We start from the raw sequence: 16534 nt of genomic DNA, 5'->3' as shown, positions 1-16534 counted from the left end.
TCATTTTTTGAATTTGTTTCGCCTTTTTATTTTTCTTCTTGTTTTCTTTCTTCAGCATCTTTCTCAGTTATCCTCCTGTCCATAAGTCTGTTTTCCTCATCTGCATTAATTTTGTTCCAAATAGCATTTTCGCATTCATAATCATGTAAGAAAGGTCTAGGTTTAATTCAAGGCTCTCAAATTTAATTGGTTGAGGCTTATTCGAATGTGTTTTGGAAATCGTCAGTCTTCTAGCATGTTTGAAAGTTCCATTTAGAGTTCTTATAATAGATTAAATTCTTCAAATGAGTTAATGTGATTCAGTTGTTAGGTGCTTTCTTAATTTCGGAGTGCATTTATATTGATTTGTGTGTCTTCTGTTTATAAGTATTCAGAATTTTAGGATATATTAAATAACATTGTATCTTAAGGGTAGTCTAGGGATTATATAGATTCAAGTGCTTACCCACTTAAGAGGTTGCTAACCAGTGGTAGGGTCTAGGATATGTACTAATGAATTAATAAATTATAAGCACTAAAGTAGTGGAATAAATTAAAAATAAAAAGGAGACTGACAGTGGTTAGCTTAATGCCTTTTTAGAGTTGGAAAGTAAAATAACATTGGGGGACATTTCAAAAAAAGGAAAAACAATACAACTGTAAAGAAAAAGAGGAGCTGGAAAGGGATAGTTTATGAAGTATATAGCTAGGAACTTTCTGAGAGAGGGGGAACAGATACAGACCTAAGAGAGAGAGATAGGCATTGAGAGGTCGATAGAGGGAGATAGGTACTGAATTGAGGGGAGCAAGAGAGATAGCTTAAGTTTTGTTTTTAGAGCTGAAATACAGAAAAGACAAACGAGCAGATAATACTGTTCCATTGAGTTTCCTGTTTTGAATCTTGAAGTTCTCATTACTGCACAGTTTCTGATTCTATGTGAGGTTTAAAAATGGAATGATTTTGGGGAATTGAAAGAGTTGGTTTAAACTTGAGGATTGGTTTCTTCCTGCTGAGCTGATTTCACTGTTATTACTTGCTGAATCTGGGTGGATTTCCGTTGTTGTTCACTGCTGAATCCTCATCTTTTCTTTGTTCTTTCAACATCCAGGTACTTATTTGGATCTTGCTAATATGAGAAGTGTATTTGGAAGCCTTGTAATTGGTTTAACTAGTCATAGATGAATGTTCACTGAACAATAGCATATACTTCTTCAAAAATTCACTTGTTTGTTCTTTATTGAAGCAGCCTTAATTTCTCGAACTTTACTATAATCATCTATGTTTAGATAGTACATTTGAACTGTCTATGAACTATTTTTTAGCCATGTACTTAATTTGGACTGATTACAGCACAGATTGTTGTATACGCGTAGAGATTTTGATTGAATTATTTTCAAACTAGTAGGGATAATCAGTCCATAATGAGTTTTCTTAATCATATCGCACCTAGCAGTAATTATGCTCAGTAGATATTAGTTGAGATTATTCCTTCAAGACTTGGTTTTAGGCGGAAAAAATTCAGCGCTAATATTGTAAGTATGAGTACAAATGTGGATGTTACAATGTTTGATCTTTGAATGAATCTTAAAAGGTGATATTAGCGTGATGAATAGCATGTTTAGTAAATCATTTTAAAGATTGACAAGTAGTGTTATAATTTGGACCATATGGTTAGTATGAAGTATAACATTGTTTCAATAATCGGTAACTCGGCTATTCTTGCAATATGACTTTCGAAGTTCAGTTGGTATGTTGCTGTGTGTAGTGTAGTTAGTTGGGTCTTGCCGGGTCCTGACCGTTTGATCTCCTATTACCCTTTCCCAGTGTGAAGTCCAAGTGACCTCGTTCAGGCTGTGCAATTGGGCTGTTGTCTTTGGCCCAGTTGCACCTAAGTTATCCCATTATCGAAGTTATTTTCAATCTGGTCCTCAGGTTGAGCCCAACTTTGTTCTTACGCTTGTCCAGGAGCCGGCGCACAACAATTGGGCCTACAGCCAGTTCATGCCCTTTTAAACAACCAAAAGGCCTGGTTTCACTCAATGACAGTCCACTAATTATTAAAATTAGTTTGAACATTAGCCTAAAATAAATTTGAACTCCTTTTAAGCCTTTCTTAATCAATCAGCTCCTTTAAAAGAAGATTGGAGGTGGGCCATTCTAAATAATACAAATAGTTTAAAATTCCGAATGTAGTTAAATTAATCCTTTTAATTTAGAATTAAAGTGTGTTATGCCAAAAAAAAATAATAATAATAATTGCATGGCCCTCCTTTAATTAATCTTGTACTGATCAATAGAATTCGAAGCGTGCCGTTTAGTTAAAATTCCATGTCCCTCGCAAATTGCAAACGCGTAGCTTAGGCACGTTATTTTAATAATTTACTTTCATAAACTCGGGTGTGCATTTATGTGACCCAAATCCAAATTTCAATAATGTTAGATAAAATATGTCGAGAGCCTCGGGTGCATTTATGTGGCATGGTTCGAGACACGTATTTTAAACGACGTTGTAATTTTCATTAAAATAATTAAAGCAGTTAATAAAATAAATGTACCATAGGCCAAAACATGTATAAAAATCAGATAGTTAAGTCAATTATAACAGTTAAGCGACCGTGCTAGAACCACGGAACTCGGGAATGCCTAACACCTTCTCCCGGGTTAACAGAATTCCTTACTCGGATTTCTGGTTCGCGGATTATTAAACAGGGTCAATCGTTTCCTCGATTCGGGATTGGAACCGGTGACTTGGGACACCATAAATCTCCCAAGTGGCGACTCAGAATTTTTAATAAAATAATCCCTTCCGGGGGGTGTAGTAAAAAAGGAGGTGTGACAACTCTGGCGACTCTGCTGGGGACGAACCCAGAATCTCTGGTTCAGGGTTCAGAATTTGAGCTTAGAATAATTGTTATTATTTGGCTTTATTCATTATCTGATTTTATTACAAGTTTGGGCCTGATGTGCTAATTGTTGCTTTTTACCGCTTTGATATTATCTGAACTGTATATATAAATTGTTACGAAACCCCTCTCTTCTCCCTCCTGAGGAGTGCACACTGGTCGTGACTTCTTTCTGTTAGTGTCAAATCCCAAATAGAACGAGGTTCGGACAAGTTGCAAAGCCGGATAATCTTTTGGTTACCGGTACGCAGCCCCCCCCCCCCCGGCTCGAGTTGTCCGCTCGGGTAAGCCAGGTCTAGAACAAATAAACCTAGTTTTTTAAACCTGGTATAACAATACCTCATGTCGGATCCCTAGTAGGAACGTCTGTTTGCACCATGTGCATTCTGACTTTGGAGACTCAACATAGGGGTTAGGTCTGTCTAGGACAGGTGCACCCGAAATAAAAAGACCATCCTGATGCATCTTACTTGCTACTTGCGCATTTATTTGCTTCGGATTTGCATGTTGACCGGCTTTGGAATGAAAGGAGAGAATTTGGGAAAGAAATAGCAGTGTAGAGGGTTAAGAGAGTGAATCACATGTTTAAAGAAAAACCAGTGTCCAAATGGCGCTGAAACTCTGCAGAATTTTTTAAAAATGAGAAAGGAATTTTGTTTTCGAAAATAGTTCGTTTTATTTGTTCGAACTACGCCGGTTTGATTCTCACAGGATGTGAGATACGTAGGCAACCCTCATAGGGTCCAACTTCCTTTTTCGCAAAAATAGCCAAAAGAACAAAATTTTACTTTTTAGTTGGGGTGATGCCATTCTTGTCGGAAATATCCGAATGTCCTTAAAAAAGGGCGCCGGAAGGCCGTTTTTGCAAGAACAGCCACCTATGGTCATTGTTTTCAAGGTTTTCACCAATGAGCCAACACAACCTTAAAATCTTCGTTCTCGAAGTGCTGAAAGGCCGTATTTGTGAAATCAGGTTTTTATTTTCTGAAAAATGTGTGTTAATTTTATTTTGAGTCAAATAAGTCTTAAATCTTGCCTAAACACCCCAATAAACATGCAGAATGAGCACGAGTCAGAATTTGCCGGTAACAGTTATGAACAAGATCCCTTTGGAGTTGCGTATGTGGTGGGAAGATCTGGGCAAGTTAGAGCAAGATAAGGTCAATCTACATTTGGGGGGGTCTCACCGGGTTATTAAAAATTAGACCTAGAGGAGACATCATAAAGGCTTTGGTTATGTTCTGGGACCCGGCCCATAACGTATTTCACTTCTCGGATTTTGAACTCACCCCGACCTTGGAAGAGATAGCAGGTTATATGAAAAGTACTGCAGGTTTGAGGCATAAGTATCTGATCGCTCCAAGGGCCGTCAACTCTGACAAATTCATGGATTTGCTAAAGATAAACAAGGGAATCCCATATTCCGAGTTGAAAGGGGGTTTTTCCACTCTACGTTTTATATACCAGAAGTACGGGCATGTAGGAGGGTTCAATGATCCAGAAAGCGGGGTTTGTAGTAAAGGGAACCGAACAAAATGGGACGAGCATAGGCGTTTTGCTTTCATGGTAGCATTATTAGGCCTTGTGGTGTTTCCCCGAAAAGACGGGAATATCGATTTGCGGGTGGCTGGAGTTGTCAAGGTCCTGGTTACCGACGCCAAGAGCACTCTCTCCCCTATGATAGTGTCTGAGATATACCGAGCTCTCACAGCTTGTAAAGCTGGGGTAGACTTCTTCGAGGGATGCAATTTGCTACTACAAATGTGGATGATCGAGCACTTGTGCCACCACCCTCAGTATATGAGTTATGGATCCACAGAGAAAAACTGCATTGAAGAATTCAACACAAGGGTTTCAGGGTTCAAGTTACCGGAGGGGTTTGGAGAATGGATAGCCTGCCTTCGCGCCATCACTACGGGACAAATAGAATGGACACTAGGTTGGCTTCCTGTTGAAGAAATTGTGTATATACCCGCCACAGGTCCTTACTTCCTCCTAATGGGTCTTCGAGGTATTCAACCTTACGCTCCCTACCGAGTGATGAGACAAGTAGGAAGGTGTCAGGTGATGCATCCAGATGAAGATCTCAGTATCCACGCGGTTGAGATTTCCGACAGCCAATTTCATAAAGAAACGGTTCGTTCTACTTGGAATGAGTGCCAATATTTGACGGCACGCACCCGAGTGCGGGACCCATCTAAAGGAGAGGTCTCACCCGCCTACCTTGCCTAGTATAGAAACAAGAACACTGCAAGGGCCGAATCAGAAAGACCGGCCAAAAAACTGCACATTAAGGAATTCGTCGAGGCATCGCAAGAACCATGGGCTTGGTTGGCCAAGGAAAACGAGTACAGGGCCACGATAGGAAAGTTGGAGAAGCAATTCAAAATCCTTCAATTCGAGAATGGCTTACAAGCAGCGGTGGATGAGGGTGAAAAGAAAAGGCTAGCCAAAGAAAATGAGGCCCTTCGAGCTCAAATGCAGAAACTGAAAGTAGCAGCAGAAAATCCAGTCCGAAGTAACAGAGATGAAAAGCTCGTAGCTAACCTAAGGCAGAAAGTAAGCAACTATAGTTTCTATTTTAACAAAGCAGAAAGTGAACTGGCCAGGGCTCAAAAACAATTGGCTAAAAATGCAGATGAAGGGTATGCCTAGTTAAACAGTTAAGAGAAAGGTACGACGATGAGGTCGCGGGGTTGAAGAAAAGGGTCATCGCCACAGAAAATAAAATGATCAAGCAGGCAAAAGACTTCAAGGTTGAAAGGGAACACTGTTACACGACATTGGCTCAGTTAGAAATAGACTTGCAACAACTTCAGGAACAAAACTATGCAGCCAAGCAAACTTTGGAGGCCAGGGCCCACCAGATTGGGCGTTTGTTACAAGAAAAGGGCATCATAAGAGAGAGAATTAGACACATCGCTGACTATATCGTTATGAAGTACCACATTTGTGAGGATATGACTCGCACTACATTCTTTGTAGCGGTGATGACCTTTGTTAAACAAATAATGTACAGCTTGGACCGACTTCAAAGGGATCTTGCACATAGGCCCGTGGCAAGACCGAATGATGTCCCACGGACACCAGGAGCATTGATGTACTCATGATTTTCAGTTTGAGTCTGTATTTCCTTTTCTATCAGAGTCTTAAGGCATGTTGGGTTTATATTTTCTCTCTGTTTTGAGTCTGTATTTCTTTAAAGTATGATAGCTTAATTTTAGAGTCTGTATTTTGTCTTTGCATCAGAGTTTGTTAGTCTTTTGAAATTTGTTAGTATTGAGTCTTTATGATCGAAGCATCTGTTTTTATAAAAGCTGAAAATCCCAAAAATATTTTATTTACTTTCACACTTATCTGCTAGAACTACGCACGGTCTGATTCATGCGGGGACATGATACGTAGGCAATCTCTATAGGATTCGACCACCACTAAAAGAAAAAGGGGAAATGAAAAATAAATAAAGGAGGATGGAATAAAGGAAGCTTAAAAGAAGGGGCACAATTATGAGAGGCCGGAATGACGCACGCAACCGAAGCAAATGCATGATAGAAAATGGTTAATTGCCTAGGTGCATTGCATTCCAACGTGTAATTGCATATGTGTTAAACTCTAAAAACTAACAAGTTTGTTATTTTCCAGAGAATTCAAGAAGTTAGTTTATTTAGTGGATACTGACACATTATCATTACCAAACCAGATCAAAGGGACCAATACCAGAAATCATGTCTATCCCGGATGTCGACACTAGTGTTGAGGTAGAGGAGTTGGACGTCAATAAAATGAAAGAGGAGATGCTCAGGCTTAAGCAACAGATGGCCGAAATGTACTAGGCCTGGTCCAAAAGGCAATCACAGCCGTCTTACCCAGCCAACCTAGCTTTTACCCCACCATTAGCTCAGTCTCAGGATCATCCCGCCACCGATCCAGGATTTCCCATTTATCAACACTACCATGGCACTACTTCTCATATGCCACAAGCTCCGCCACCACAATCAATTCCATACCCTCCTCCGCCAGTCACCTCTGTCTTTGTGGCATCTCCACCAGTTGCACTCCATAGACCCCCAAGTGAACTTGTGTTCCAAACTCAGGACAACCAGTATTATCCCTCGGAGGCCACCTTCAAAGCTCCCGAAACCTACCCCTATGATCCACGTTCTGATCTCCCGAGAGAAGCTGAGAGACCAGCCAAAAATTCCGAACATGAGGAGATGTTCAGAAAAATGAAAAGCATAGAACAATCTTTCAGGGATATGAGAGGGCTAGGAGGTCAGGTAAGCGTGGCTTACAAAGACCTGTGTTTATTCCCAAATGTACAACTACCGGCAGGGTTCAAAATGCCCAAATTCGACTTGTACAATGGACACGGTGATCCGGTGGCTCATTTGAGAGGTTTTTGCAGTAAGATGAGGGGAGCTGGAGGAAAGGATGAATTGCTAATGGCTTACTTCAGTCAGAGTTTGAGCGGAGCAGCATTGGTGTGGTACACCCGCCAAGATCACGGAAGATGGTACACATGGGATGATCTGGCACAAGCATTCGCTTGTCACTTTCAGTATAATCTTGAGATCATTCCAGACCGACTATCTTTGACTAAACTAGAGAAGAAGCACAGTGAAAGCTTTAGAGAATATGGTTTCCGGTGGAGGGAGCAAGCAGCAAGGGTAGATCCCCCAATGAAAGAGAGCGAGATGGTTGATTACTTTTTGCAGGCTTTGGAGCCAACTTACTTTGGTCATTTGGTGTCCGCAATTGGCAAGTCTTTTAATGAGGTTGTAAAAATAGGAGGCATGGTCGAGGAGGGGCTTAAGTCTAACAAAATCATGAGTTATTCAGCGATCAAGGCAACCACTCAGGCCATTCAAAGCGGCACTGGGGGTGTACTTGGGAAAAAGAAGAAAGAAGATGTCACGACTATTAAGTCCGTAGCCTGGTTCGGATCTAAAGGCCCATCACCCTACTATAACCAACCCCGACCCTACCACCAAAATTACCCCCACGCTCCATGTAGCCCTCCACAACATTACTACTCATCACCAGATCCTCATTTCTATATTCATCATGCACAAACCTATACCCAAACCCCGGCACACGCACAATGGCATGCGCTGGCTCCACAAAATCCATACCCAGCTCCACAAAACACATATCCACCCCCAAGAGCTTATAGAAATCCCCCCGGAATGGGTTTCCGACCAAACCAAGCCTTCAAGAATGAGAGGTTACAGAAGCAAAAGACTTTCACTCCACTGGGGGAATCATATACCAGTCTTTTCCACAGGTTGAGGCAGTTGGGCATGCTGAATCCAATTGAGCCTAAAATGCCAAATCCTCCTCCTAGAAATCTTGACCACTCGGTGAGTTGTGAGTACTGTTCAGGAGCCCCTGGGCATGATACAGAGAAGTGTTGGAAACTAAAAATAGTTGTGCAAGAGCTTATTGATACTCATCGGATTGAGGTTCAGGCCCCAGAAGCACCGAATATCAATCAGAATCCACTGCCAGCTCACCATGAGACACATATGATTGAGTTGATGCACAAAGAGGGGGAGCCCAAGAAGCCCTCACAGACGGTAATGATGATCCGTTCCAACGAAACCAGCTCGAATAAAACGGTAACCAGTGGGAAATCAGTGGTCCAGTTGAAAGAGATAGACGATAAGCCCGTTGTGGTAGCCGAGAGAGGATCATCAAGCGTTGTTGCAGTGAAACCAGAGAAAGCTAAAGTGGTAGTGCCAGGGGTTGCAAGTAAAACTGTTGTGGTCGTGAAGGGTGCTCGCATAGAGCCTGTTATTATAAAACCAGTAACTCAGCTTCCAGTGATCAACAGCAAGGCTGTTCCTTGGAATTATGAACGAGTGACAGTGATTTACAAAGGGAAAGAAATCAAAGAAGAAGTTTGTGAAGCACAAGGTTTGACTCGCTCATGAAGGTGTTTTACTCCCGAGGAGTTAAGAAGAGCTAAAGATAATCCAACGCCGGTAAAGAAAGCTGTAACTAAAGAAGAGGCAGAGGAATTTTTGAGGAAAATGAAAGTGCACGACTATTCTGTTGTAGAACAGTTGAGGAAAACGCCCGCTTAGATCTCATTGCTCTCATTGCTAATCCATTCAGATGAGCACCGTCAGTCGCTGATGAAAATCTTGAATGATGCCCATGTCCCTGACAAGATCTCGGTAAGCCATCTAGAAAAGATAGCCAACAAGATTTTTGAAGTAAACAGAGTCACTTTTTCCGATGATGAACTGCCCGTAGAGGGTACTGAGCACAACAAAGCCCTTAACCTGACAGTAAAATGCGAGGGTTCCGTGGTTACCCGGGTATTGGTTGACAATGGTTCAAGTGCGAACATCTGTACTCTCTCCACTCTAAGTAAGCTGAAAGTAGAAGATGAGAGGATCCATAAGAACAGTATCTGTGTGCGAGGATTTGACGGCGGAGGCAAAGACTCGGTCGGGGACATAATGTTGGAACTGACTATAGGTCCAGTAGAATTCACAATGGAATTCCAAGTGCTGGATATAGTTGTTTCCTACAATTTGCTATTAGGGAGACCATGGATCCATGCCGCTAAGGTAGTACCATCAACACTCCATCAGATGGTCAAGTTTGAATGGGACAGACAGGAAATAGTTGTGCACGGCGAAGATAATTTGTGCGCTCACGGCAACACCATTGTGCCATTCATTGAAGTGGGAGATGACAAGGGACCATGGGTGTACCAAGTTTCTGACGCAATGTCAGTCGAGAAATTTCCAGAAGGAATGTGTATCCCAAATCCGAAGATAACCGCCGCATCAGTCGTGGTAGCGTATGAAATGTTGAAGAATGGTTTTGTACCAGGAAATGGTTTGGGATCATCCCTGCAAGGCATCATACAGCCCGTGTCTCTCCCCGAAAACTTGGGAACATTTGGTCTAGGATTCAAGCCCACAACCGTAGACATAAAAAGAGCCAGGAAATTGAAATAGAAGGCATGGGTCTTTCCAAATCCGGTCCCACGTCTTTCCAGATCATTTGTCAAGTCCGGTACGAGGAGTCACCCAGTGACCACAATTCCCAGTTCTGTGATTGATCCGGACAAGGAGTTAATTGAAAGATTTGAGAAGTTGTTCGATAGTGTGAACATGGTGGAAATTGGAGAAGGTTCTAGCAACGCAGAAGTGCAATTTGTCGGGCCAACAACAAAGCTTAATAATTGGAAGGCTACTCCTCTCCCTACTCGGAAGGAGTCTTGGTAGTTTGCTTTGATTTTCCTTTAAGTTTGTACGGATTATTCTAGGGTTGTAATCCAGATTTCATTTTTCAGTCTGTTTGAGTGTGCAAACCTTGTTATCTTTTATCATTCAATAAAATACAATTTCCCTTTCTTCATCATTCCTAATGGTTTTCCTTTTTGTTTTGTTTTCTTTTCTATACAGTTCTTTTTACGCTGGTTCTAATGACATGGCATGCATAAGGAATCCTCAACCCAGTCTTAAAAATCAATCTGATTCCGAAATATTAGTTCCAGAAGTAGATTGTGATTACGAATTAGAATACGATGATGAGGATGAAGCCTTCGAAGAGATTAGTAAGGAGTTAATTCACTTCGAAGAAAAACCCAAACCCAACCTGAGTGACACAGAAGCCGTCAATTTAAGGGACACAGACAATGTCCGAGAGACTAAAATAAGTGTCCACCTCGAGCCAAAAATCTGGGAGGAGTTAATCAAAACACTCATCGAGTACAAAGATGTTTTTGCATGGTCATATGACGACATGCCAGGTTTAAGCACTGATTTAGTGGTCCACAGATTGCCCACTGATCCAGCATTCCCTCCCGTCAAGCAAAAGTTGAGGAAATTTAAAACTGATATGAGTGTGAATATTAAAGAAGAAGTTACCAAGCAGTTGGATGCAAAGGTTATTCGGGTCACTCGATATCCTGTTTGGTTGGCTAATGTCGTGCCTGTACCGAAGAAGGACGGAAAGATCAGAGTATGCGTCGATTACCGCAATCTCAACAAAGCAAGTCCAAAGGATAACTTCCCACTACCCAATATCCATATTTTGATCGATAATTGTGCCAAGCGTGAGATTGGATCTTTTGTGGATTGCTATGCTGGGTATCATCAGATTCTGATGGATGAAGAAGATGCGGAAAAGACGGCATTCATCACGCCATGGGGAACTTATTGCTACCAGGTAATACCATTTAGGTTGAAGAATGCTGGGGAAACTTATATGAGAGCAATGACTACTGTGTTTCATGATATGATACACAAGGAGATTGAGGTATACGTAGATGATATGATCATAAAATCAAAGCATCAGGCCGACCACGTCAGGGATTTGAAGAAATTCTTCCAGAGGCTTCGCAAGTACAACCTCAAACTTAACCCTGCCAAGTGTGCATTTGGTGTTCCAACGGGAAAACTGTTGGGATTCATAGTCAGCCGGCGAGGCATCGAGTTGGACCCATCAAAGATCACAGCCATACAAGAATTGCCACCTCCAAGGAACAAGACTGAAGTGACGAGTCTATTAGGAAGGTTGAACTATATCAGCAGATTTATTGCTCAGCTCACGACAACTTGTGAGCCTATTTTCAAGTTGTTGAAGAAGGACGCTGTGATCAAGTGGACTGATAAGTGTCAAGAAGCATTCAATGAGATAAAGGGATATTTGTCTAACCCGCCTATGCTGGTACCGCCAGAACCAGAGAGACCTTTGATTCTTTACTTGATTGTCCTGGAAAATTCATTTGGCTGTGTATTGGGGCAGCATGACGTCACCGGTAGGAAAGAACAAGCCATCTACTATCTTAGCAAGAAGTTTACGACTTATGAGGTTAAGTACACTCACCTGGAAAGGACATGTTGCGCTCTAACTTGGGTGGCATAGAAATTGAAACATTATTTGTCATCCTACACTACTTACCTCATTTCACGCCTGGATCCATTGAAGTATATCTTTCAAAAGCCAATGCCGACAGGAAGACTTGCGAAGTGGCAGATTTTGCTCACAGAGTTTGACATCATCTATGTGACTCGGACTGCGATGAAAGCCCAAGCATTGGCTGATCATTTGGCCGAAAAACCGGTCGATGAAGATTACGAGCCATTGAGAACTTATTTTCCCGATGAAGAAGTGATGCATATCGATGAACTGGAGAAAATTGAAAAACCAGGCTGGAAACTCTTCTTTGATGGGGCTGCCAACATGAAAGGAGTCGGGATAGGAGCTGTGCTTATTTCTGAAACAGGGCATCACTATCCTGTTACGGCTCGGCTTCGATTTCATTGCACCAACAATATGGCTGAGTATGAAGCATGCATTTTGGGTTTAAGGCTAGCTGCAGACATGGATGTCCAGGAAGTCTTGGTCTTGGGAGACTCAGATCTTCTGGTACACCAAATTCAAGGAGAATGGGAAACACGAGATTTGAAGCTCATACCGTATCGACAATTTTTACATGATCTTTGTCAACGGTTTCGATCAGTGGAGTTCAGGCATATTCCGAGGGTCCATAATGAGGTCGCCGATGCTTTGGCTACCCTGGAATCAATGTTGCACCATCCGGACAAAGCTTATGTCGATCCTCTGCATATTCAAGTCCGAGATCATCATGCTTACTGCAACATGATTGAAGAAGAACTTGATGGCGAACCGTGGTTTCATGATATCAAGGAGTACATCAGAATAGGGATATATCCAGTGCACGCCACAGGGGATCAGAAGAGAACAATTCGACGGTTGGCGAGTGGATTCTTCTTGAGTGGGGGAGTTTTGTATAAAAGAACACCAGACCTTGGATTGTTAAGATGCATAGATGCTAGACAAGCTATGGATGTCATGTCCAAAGTACATTCAGGAGTCTGCGGACCACATATGAGCGGATATGTGCTGGCAAAGAAATTTCTCCGAGTAGGTTATTATTGGCTCACCATGGAGAGAGATTGTATCAGTTTTGTGCGCAAATGCCATCAATGCCAGATACACGGAGATTTGATTCATTCTCCACCATTGGAATTGCACACAATGTCTGCACCATGGCCCTTTGTTGCTTGGGACATGGATGTCATTGGACCAATTGAGCCAGCAGCATCCAACGGGCACAGGTTCATTCTGGTAGCCATTGATTATTTCACCAAGTGGGTTGAGGCCAAAACTTTCAAATCGGTGACCAAGAAAGCAGTGGTCGATTTTGTTCACTCAAATATCATCTGTCGATTCGGAATCCCAAAGGTGATCATCACAGATAATGGTGCTAATCTTAACAGTAAATTGATGGAAGAGGTATGCCAACAGTTTAAGATTACACATCACAATTCTACCCCATATCATCCTAAGGCGAATGGAGTAGTTGAGGCAGCCAACAAAAACATAAAGAAGATGCTTCGGAAAATGGTACAAGGTTCCAGGCAATGGCATGAAAAATTACTATTTGCATTGCTGGGTTATCGCACTACTGTCCGTACTTCAGTAGGTGCAACTCCTTATTTGTTGGTATATGGAACTAAAGCAGTGATACCTGCGGAAGTTGAAATCATGTCCCTTCGGATTGTCGCTGAAGCTGAAATTGATGATAATGAGTGGGTCAAAACCCGTTTGGAGCAATTGAATTTGATTGATGAAAAAAGAATAGTAGCAGTGTGTCATGGCTAGTTATATCAAAAGAGAATGGCAAGAGCATACAACAAAAAGGTACGTCCCCAGAAGTTTGAAGTGGGCCAGCAGGTGCTGAAACGTATCCTTCCACACCAGGCTGAAGCGAAAGGCAAGTTCGCCCCAAATTGGCAAGGTCCATTCATTGTGACCAGAGTATTGTCCAATGGTGCTTTATGTTTAACGGATATCGAAGGAAAATGCATAGACATGGCTATCAATTCTGATGCAGTAAAAAGATATTATGTACGATTTCTTTGTTTATAACTGTTGATTGTTTGTATTTGGCATTATTTCGAAGATTGGAATGACGAAGGCAATTTGTTCTGCTATCTAAACACTTCACCCTTTGTTCCCCCTTTTGAGCCTTATTTACTTCTTTCATACCCCTCTTTGGAATCAATAACGAAAAAGAGAGAAAAAGAAAGAAAAGAAAAAGAGAAAAGAAAATAAGTAAAAAGTATAACAACAAGGAAATTCACGTGTGAACTACGTTTGACCTGATTCCTGTTAAGGATACGTAGGCAACTTCCCGGCTCGGTCATACTAAAATAAAATATCAAAAGATCCCCAAGCAAGAAACTGGGGCAGAAGTTGTACTTGTAATAAGAAATGTGATTCCAAGAGTTGTAATTTTAAACCCGTGTCAAAATTGTTTTGAGCCTTTGATACCCTTTCTTTCTAACCCCATCCAAAAGCCCACATTACGGTCCAAAGAAAGACCTTCTGATCAGTCTTCAAGAGATGCCAAGTCGAGCGATGTAAAGAGAATTCATATCAGGGGCAACACTTCAGTTTAAGTAAGAAAAATCAAAAAAAAATGAGAGAGTCTTATTGGTGAAAACCCTCATGGGCACCATGAGGCAACAAAAGTTGAGAGAAAATAAAAATGAAAGAGTCTTATTTGTGAAAACCTTCACGGGCACCATCAGGCGACAAGTAATTGAGGAATCAACAAATGAGAGAGGTTTGTCGGTGAAAACCCTTCAGGGCACTGCAAGTCGAACAAGGTCCGTAAGTTGGCGGAAAGTAAAATTGGGTTGTCGAAATCTTGGAGAACAAAGTAAAACAATTGGAAAGGAGATTGGTTAAGTATACTGGGCTGATTAATCCAAATGCATACCATGATCATTGGTGCCGGTGATTCCGCTCAGATAAGTCCCTTTTCCTGTCTCCAACAGTCATCCAAATTTGGATTCTTTTCTTTATTCTTAAAATCTTTGCATTTCATTGTTGTTAATTTTACTTCTCTAAAGCTCTACCAAGTTTAGCCTTGTAAGAAGGAATTTCAAAGCTTACTACCAGTTTCGAAATTGCACAAAGCAAAATGCAGCTAGAATATGCCAAAGATAATATGATGAAAAATGGGACCTATGGTGTAAGCAAACGTTAAAACTGTGGAATGGTTGAGTAATGTCGTGGGAGATGTACGGTTTCAGGCAGAAAGGTCAGGAGGGGAGAATAGCAGTTGGGGATCTTGCAGTTAAGGATCGGTCAGAAGGTCAAAACAATCTTTTCGATCAGTTCAAGGCAGTTGGACGAAGCAAAGAATGGCAAAGAGAAAACCACCTCCAGCAAGAATGCCACGATGAACCACCACGTTTTAAACTGACGAAATTTTCTTTGATTTGAAACAGGGGCAAAAATGGCATTTGTTTCGGGAAATCATTCATAGGAAGAGTAAGTACTAGGCAGATTTGATCGCGGAAATTCTCAGGACCCTCCTGGAAAATTGGACTTAGTTTAAAATTCAAAATAATCATGAGTAGCGGAATTTGGCATGAGTGCACCCTAGAAGATTATAAGTGGAACTTCGAAGTTTGTATGCTTGGGATACACTTTGGACATTACCCCATGAGAACAAAGATTCTGACTTCTCTTCTTCCCTAGATTAATGATTATGATTTTCTGTTTCCTCAACGTTTTCCCCAAGCAAAAACGCCATTTTTTTCTGCCTTTTCCCAATTTAGTCGGAAATTCTCAGGACCCTCCTGGAAAATGGGACCTAGCTTTTTTAAAAAAAAAATTGAAACAATCATGAAAAACAAGATCTAGCGTAAGTGTACCCCAAAGGAACATAAGTTAATTTCAAAGTTTGCATGTTTTAGATAGGAATCAATTAGGAATTCTCAGGACCCTCCTGAACAATGGGACCTAGCTTTGAGAGTTTTCATTAAATAACAAGATTTAGCGGAAGTCACACCTTTAAAAGATATAGCTTAGATTTAAAATTTTCAAGAGTTGTCAGGACCCCCTGGATAACGGAACCTAGTTTTCAAATGCTTATTGATATTTGGTAATGGTTCATTTTACACTTACATATGTGCCCAGATACCCAAACTGGGGCAGAAAATTTTCTTTGTTTTGTCTATTTTGAAGTTAGGAGCCCGCCTGGAGAGCATGGGAATACATTTCAAGTTTAGCAATCAGGAGCCCGCCTGGAAAGCATGGGAACACATTCAAGTGCAGCAGTCAGGAGCCAGCCTGGAGAACAAGGGAGTACAATTTAAGTTTCAGCTTTCAAATTCTTGGTTTGTCTATTTTGAAGTCAGGAGCCCGCCTGGAGAGCAGGGAATACTTTCAAGCGCAGCAGTCAGGAGCCCACCTGGAGAACAAGGGAATACCATTCAAATTTCAAGTAATCAGGAACCCGCCGGAAAAACGAAGGGAAGAAGCAATTCAAGTTCAAGCAATCAGGTGTTCACCTGGAGAACAAGGAAAGGCAGTGGAAGATTCAGCAATCAGGCGTCCACCTGGAGAACAAGGGAATACAATTCAAGTTCAGCAGTTAGGCACCCAAATGGAGAACGAAGGGAACAAGCAATTCAGGTTCGAGTAATTATGAGCCCGCCTGTAGAATAGAGGATAGGCAGCAATGGTAAAAGAAAGACGTTTAAAGGTTCAGCAATCAGGTACCCGCCTGAAGGAGAGGGAAAGCATCTCAAGAGTACAATTCGAGTCAGCAGCAAAGGAACAACTGAGGGAAATACAAATCAAC

Source organism: Nicotiana sylvestris, chromosome 12, assembly GCF_000393655.2.
Source record: "Nicotiana sylvestris chromosome 12, ASM39365v2, whole genome shotgun sequence".
NCBI classification, from domain to species: domain Eukaryota; kingdom Viridiplantae; phylum Streptophyta; class Magnoliopsida; order Solanales; family Solanaceae; genus Nicotiana; species Nicotiana sylvestris.
Note: the sequence above shows the minus strand (reverse complement) of the source record.